Source organism: Hemiscyllium ocellatum, chromosome 29, assembly GCF_020745735.1.
Source record: "Hemiscyllium ocellatum isolate sHemOce1 chromosome 29, sHemOce1.pat.X.cur, whole genome shotgun sequence".
Taxonomy (NCBI): domain Eukaryota; kingdom Metazoa; phylum Chordata; class Chondrichthyes; order Orectolobiformes; family Hemiscylliidae; genus Hemiscyllium; species Hemiscyllium ocellatum.
This window is the reverse complement of record NC_083429.1, coordinates 46,740,456-46,746,592: the sequence shown is the minus strand read 5'-3', so window position 1 is coordinate 46,746,592 and position 6,137 is coordinate 46,740,456.

Sequence of the window (6,137 nt, the reverse complement as noted above, 5' to 3'; positions counted from 1 at the left end):
GGTCTCTGATTTATTATTGTCACATGTATTGAGATACAGTGAAAAGTATTGTTTTGCCTGCTATCCAGAAAATCACACATGAGATAAGTACATCAAAGTAATAGAACAGAATGCAGAATGTAGTGTTACAACTACAGTGAAGGCTTACAGAAATATTAACTTGAATATATGAGGGGTCCATTCACAAGTGTGATAATCACGCAAAAGAAACTGTTCTGAACTCTGTTGGTATGTGTTTTCAAACTCTAGTATCTCCTGGCAGATGGAAGGTGTTTATCCAAAGTGAGGGGGGGTTTGGTTACATTGGCCGCTGTCCCAAGGCGGTGGGAAATGTAGACAGAGTTAGTGGAAGGAATGCTGGTGGGGAAAGGGGTAAGGAGTAAACAATAGGTAGAGATAGAGCCCAGAGAGAGAGAGACGGACACTTGGACAGACAAAGAAGTGATTAACCATCAGGATAGGAGAGTGAATAGTATTGATGGGAACTGTTAATTGTTAAAAAGGGGTTGTGTGTAACAGTAGACTATGTTAGAACAAGGCCTGGGTTGTGGAGATTAGGTGAAAGTGGGTACTGCAGATGCTGGAGATTAGAGTCAGGATTACAGTGATGCTGGAAAAGCACAGCAGGTCAGCCAGCATCCAAGAAACAGGAAAATCGACATTTTGGGCCAAAGCCCTTCATTAGGAAGGTTAATGTCAGGTCATGGGAGAAGCTGAAGCCCTAAAGTTGTTGAATTTGATATTGTGTCCAGGAGGTTGTCAAGTTCCAAAGTGGAAAATGAGGTTAGCGAGTTTTGAGAAGATTTGTAACTCAGGTTGAGATTCTGGATGTAGGTTTGCTCGCTGAGCTGCAAGGTTCATTTCCAGACATTTTGTCACTCTACTAGGTAATATCTTCAGTGGGCCTCCGAGCAAAGCACTCTTCGTAATTCCTGCTTTCTATTTATGTTTGGGTTTCTTTGGGTTGATGATGTCATTTCCTGTGATGACATCATTTCCTGTAGTGTTGTCATTTCCTGTTCTTTTTCTCAGTGGTGGTAGATAGGTCTAACTCATGTGTTTGTTGATAGAGTTCCAATTGGAATGCCATGCTTCTAAGAATTCTCGTGCATGTCTCTGTTTGGCTTATCCGAGAATGGATGTGTTTTCCCAGTCGAAGTGGTGTCCTTCCTGATCCTTATGTGAGGATACTAGTGAGAGAGAGTCATGTCGTTTTGTGGCACGTTAATGTTCATGTATCCTGGTGGCTAGATTTCTGCCTGTTTGTCCAATGTATGTTTGTTTCAGTCCTTGCACGGTATTTTATAAATGACATTAGTTTTGCTTGTTGTCTGTATAGGGTCTTTCAAGTTCATTAACTGCTGTTTTAGTATGTTGGTGGGTTTGTGGGCTACCATGATGTCAAGGGGTCTGAATAGTCTGACAGTTATTTCTGAAAAATCTTTGATGTAGGGGATTCTGGATCAGTGGTGCTGGAAGAGCACAGCAGTTCAGGCAGCATCCAACGAGCAGCGAAATCGATGTTTCAGGCAAAAGCCCTTCATCAGGAATAAAGGCAGTGAGCCTGAAGAGTGGAGAGATAAGCTAGAGGAGGGTGGGGATGGGGAGAGAGTAGCATAGAGTACAATAGGTGAGTGGGGGAGGAGATGAAGGTGATAGGTCAGGGAGGAGAGGGTGGAGTGGATAGGTGGAAAAGGAGCTAGGCAGGTCGGACAAGTCCGGACAAGTCATGGGGACAGTGCTGAGCTGGAAGTTTGAAACTAGGGTGAGGTGGGGGAAGGGAAAATGAGGAAACTGTTGAAGTCCACATTGATGCCCTGGGGTTGAAGTGAATGGCTAGGGTTTCTGGACATGTTTTGTCTGCTTGTTTGGGTTTGTTGCTGAGAAATCTGCGACTGTGTTCATTGGGGACCCATTCTTTTTGAATACACAGTATAGGTGATTTTTTTTCTGCTCTGCATAGTTCCTCTGTGCTGCTCATCGGAATAACGTTCTGATACAGCTTCATTTGTCGATGTTGGGATGATTGCTTCTGTAGTTCAATATTCGGTCCGTATGTGTTGTTTTCCTGTAGACACTGGTTTGAATTTCCCCATTAGGTAAAAACAATGACTACACATGCTGGAAACCAGATTCTGGATTAGTGATGCTGGAAGAGCACAGCAGTTCAGGCAGCATCTGAGGAGCAGTAAAATCGACGTTTCGGGAAAAAGCCCAGATAAAGGCAGAGAACCTGAAGTGTGGAGAGATAAGCTAGAGGAGGGTGGGGGTGGGGAGAAAGTAGCATAGAGTACAATGGGTGAGTGGGGGAGGGGATGAAGGTGATAGGTCGAGGGCGGGGGAAGGTGGAGTGGATAGGTGGAAAAGAAGATAGGCAGGTAGGACAAGTCATGGGGACAGTGCTGAGCTGGAAGTTTGGAACTGGGGTGAGGTGGGGGAAGGGGAAAATGAGGAAACTGTTGAAGTCCACAGTAATGCCCTGGAGTTGAAGTGTTCCGAGGTGGAAGATGAGGCGTTCTTCGTTCAGGCATCTGGTGGTGAGGGAGCGGCGGTGAAGGAGGCCCAGGACTCCATGTCCTCGGCAGATTGGGAGGGGGAGTTGAAATGTTGGGCCACAGGGCGGTGTGGTTGATTGGTGCGGGTGTCTCAGAGATGTTCCCTAAAGCGCTCTGCTAGGAGGCGTTGAGTCCCCCCAATGTAGAGGAGACCTCATTGGGAGCAACGGATACAATAAATGATATTGGTGGATGTGGAAGGCTCCTTTAGGGCCTTGGATGGGGTTGAGGGAGGAGGTGTGGGTGCAGGTTTTGCAGTTCCTGTGGTGGCAGGGGAAGGTGCCAGGATGGGAGGGTAGGTTGTGGGGGGGGGCACGTGGACCTGACCAGGTAGTCACGGAGGGAACGATTTTTGCGGAAGGCGCAAAGGGGGGGGGCGGGAAATATATCCCTGGTGGTGAGGTCTTTTTGGAGGTTGAGGAAATGTCGGCGGATGATTTGGTTTATGCGAAGGTTGGTAGGGTGGAAGGTGAGCACCAGGGGCATTCTGTCCTTGTTACGGTTGGAGGGGTGGGGTCTGAGGGCGGAGGTGCAGGATGTGGACAAGATGCGTTGGAGGGTATCTTTAACTGCGTGGGAAGGGAAATTGTGGTCTCTAAAGAAGGAGGCCATCTGATGTGTTCTGTGGTGGAACTGGTCCTCTTGGGAGCAGATACGGCGGAGGCGGAGGAATTGGGAATACGGAATGGCATTTTTGCAAGAGGTAGTGTGGGAAGAGGTGTAATCCAGGTAGCTGTGGGAATTGGTGGGTTTGTAAAAAAATGTCAGTTTCAAGTCGGTCGTCATTAGTGAAGATGGAGAGGTCCAGGAAGGTGTCAGAGATGGTCCAGGTAAATTTAAGGTCAGAGTGGAATGTGTTGGTGAAGTTGATGAATTGCTCAACCTCCTCATGGGAGCACGAGGTGGCGCCACTGCAGTCATCAATGTAGCGAAGGAAGAGGTAGGGAGTGGTGCTGGTGTAATTATGGAAGATTGACTGTTCTACATAGCCAACAAAGAGACAGGCATAGCTGGGGCCCATACGTGTGCCCATGGCTACCCCTTTGGTCTGGAGGAAGTGGGAGATTCGAAGGAGAAATTGTTAAGGGTGAGGACCAGTTCAGCCAAACGAATGAGAGTGTCAGTGGAAGGGTACTGTTGTGGATGTCGGGAGAGGAAAAAACGGAGGGCTTGGAGGCCCTGGTCATGGCGGATGGAGGTGTAGAGGGATTGGATATCAGTGGTGAAGATGAGGCGTTTGGAGGCACCCCCACCCTCCTCTAGCTTATCTCTCCACGCTTCAGGCTCTCTGCCTTTATTCCAGATGAAGGGCTTTTGCCCGAATCATTAATTTTACTGTTCCTCGGATGCTGCCTGAACTGCTGTGCTCTTCCAGCACCACTAATCCAGAATGAATTTCCCCATTGTTTGTTCGCTGTACTGTGACTGTACTGCAGTTTGTTGTCATTATCCTCCTTTTTAGTGAATTTTATGCCAGTAAAAAGGTATTATTGATAGTCTTGAAGATTTCCTCTAATTCTAGAACAAACCAAACAGAGACAGGCACGAAAGTTCCTAGAAGCATGGCATTCCAACCAGAACTCTATCAACAAAACATTGAGTTAAACCCTGTCTACCACCCCCTGAAAAAAAGAACAGGAAATTACATCACCACAAGAAATGACATCACCAACCCAACAAATCTAAACATCTAAATGAAAAGCAAGAATTATCAACAGTGCTTTGCCCGGAGGCCCACTGAAGATGTTACCTAGTAGGGTGACGAAACGTCCGGAAATTAACCTTCCAGCTGAGTGAGCAAACCTACATCCGGAAAATGAGGGGCTGTTCTTCCAGCTTGTGCTGAGCTGCACTGGAGGACTGCAGCAAGCCTGCGACAGAGATATTGATCGGGGAACAGGATGGTGTGTTGAAGTGGCAGGCCACTAGAAGCTCAGTCTTTTTTGCAGACAGAATGTAGGTGTTCTGCGAAGTGGTCACCCGGTCTATGCTTTTTTTCCCCAATGTAGAGGAGACCACATTGTGAGCACTGAATGCTGCTCAGCTTTTCCGGCAATTTCAGTTTTTGTTTCTGATTTCTTGCATCTGCAGTTCTTTTGGCTTTTTATTCAGTTAGAACTACAATCACTGGAGTTTATAAGAGTGCAGGGCAATCTTAAATAAACTTATAAAGTTTTAGGAGGACTCGGCAGAACAGATGCAGGAAGGGTGTTCTCAAATATGGAGTTGGGGCAGAGTTTAAGGATGTGGGGTGGATCATTTTAGAGGAGAAAGTGAGGACTGCAGATGCTGGAGATCAGAGCTGAAAATGTGTTGCTGGAAAAGCGCAGCAGGTCGGGCAGCATCCAAGGAACAGGAGAATCGACGTTTCGGGCATAAGCCCAGTTTATGCCCGAAACGTCGATTCTCCTGTTCCTTGGATGCTGCCTGACCTGCTGCGCTTTTGCAGCAACACATTTTCAGCAGGTGGATCATTTTAGACTAGATTAGACTCCCTAGAGTATGGAAACAGGCCCTTCAATCAAAATGTCCACACTTACCCTCCGAAGAGAAACCCACCGAGACCCATTTCCCTCTGAGTGATGCATCTAACACAATGGGCAATTTAGCATGGCCAATTCTCCTAACCTGCACATCTTTGGACTGTGGGAGGAAACTGGAAAATCTGGAGGAAACCCACGCAGACACGGGGAGAATGTGCAAACTCCACACAGACAGTCACCTGAGGCTGGAATCGGACCCGGGGCCCTGGCGCTGTGAGGCAGCAGTGCTAACCACTGAGCCACCGTGCCACTCTAAAGATGACTCAGATGAAAAATTTCTTCATCTGGAGAGTGTGAGCCTGTGGAATTCTCAAAGTAGATGAGGCTAAAATGCACTGTTTTCAAGAGTTAAGAATTCATCTAATCTCTTAAGAGTTTGAAATAGTTCTTACTGCTAAAGAGATAAAAGGTTATGGGGAGAAAGCAGGAACAGGGTATTGAGTTGGATGGTCAGCCATTATCAAATGAATACCAGAGCAGGCTCAAAGGGCTGAATAGTCTACTCCTTCTATTTTTTGTGTTTCATTGTCATTCTCGTTGGTTTATGACTGCCCCTTAGGGAAAGAAATCAGTCATCCCTACCTGTTGGAACCAACATGTAACTCCAGACCCATAGCAATGTGGTTGATTTGTAAATGCCCTCTGAAATGGCTTAGAGAGGCAAGGCAACAAATTCTGACTCTGCTATACAAAGATAAAAGGATTTGTGCTCTTGGTCACATCCAGTTTGTAACCCAGATAAACATAGCTGAGACCAGACAAAAGGAAAACAATCATTTGTGGCACCAAGTCTTTGTGCGATGCACAATCTAGGTAAAAAGCGGATAACGAAACACAAAAGTGCTCATGTGAGTGCTAAAGATTGACTTTATTTGATATGATGTTCTGATTGTGACCTTGAACTTTTAAAGGGGTATTCAGAGTATCCTTCAGGTGCGACAACAAAAGCAATGTTGCAGATTACTCATTTACAACTGCACAGTATTATTATGAATTGTAATTGAAAGCAATTAAGTAATCATTGTTAATCTTATTTCAA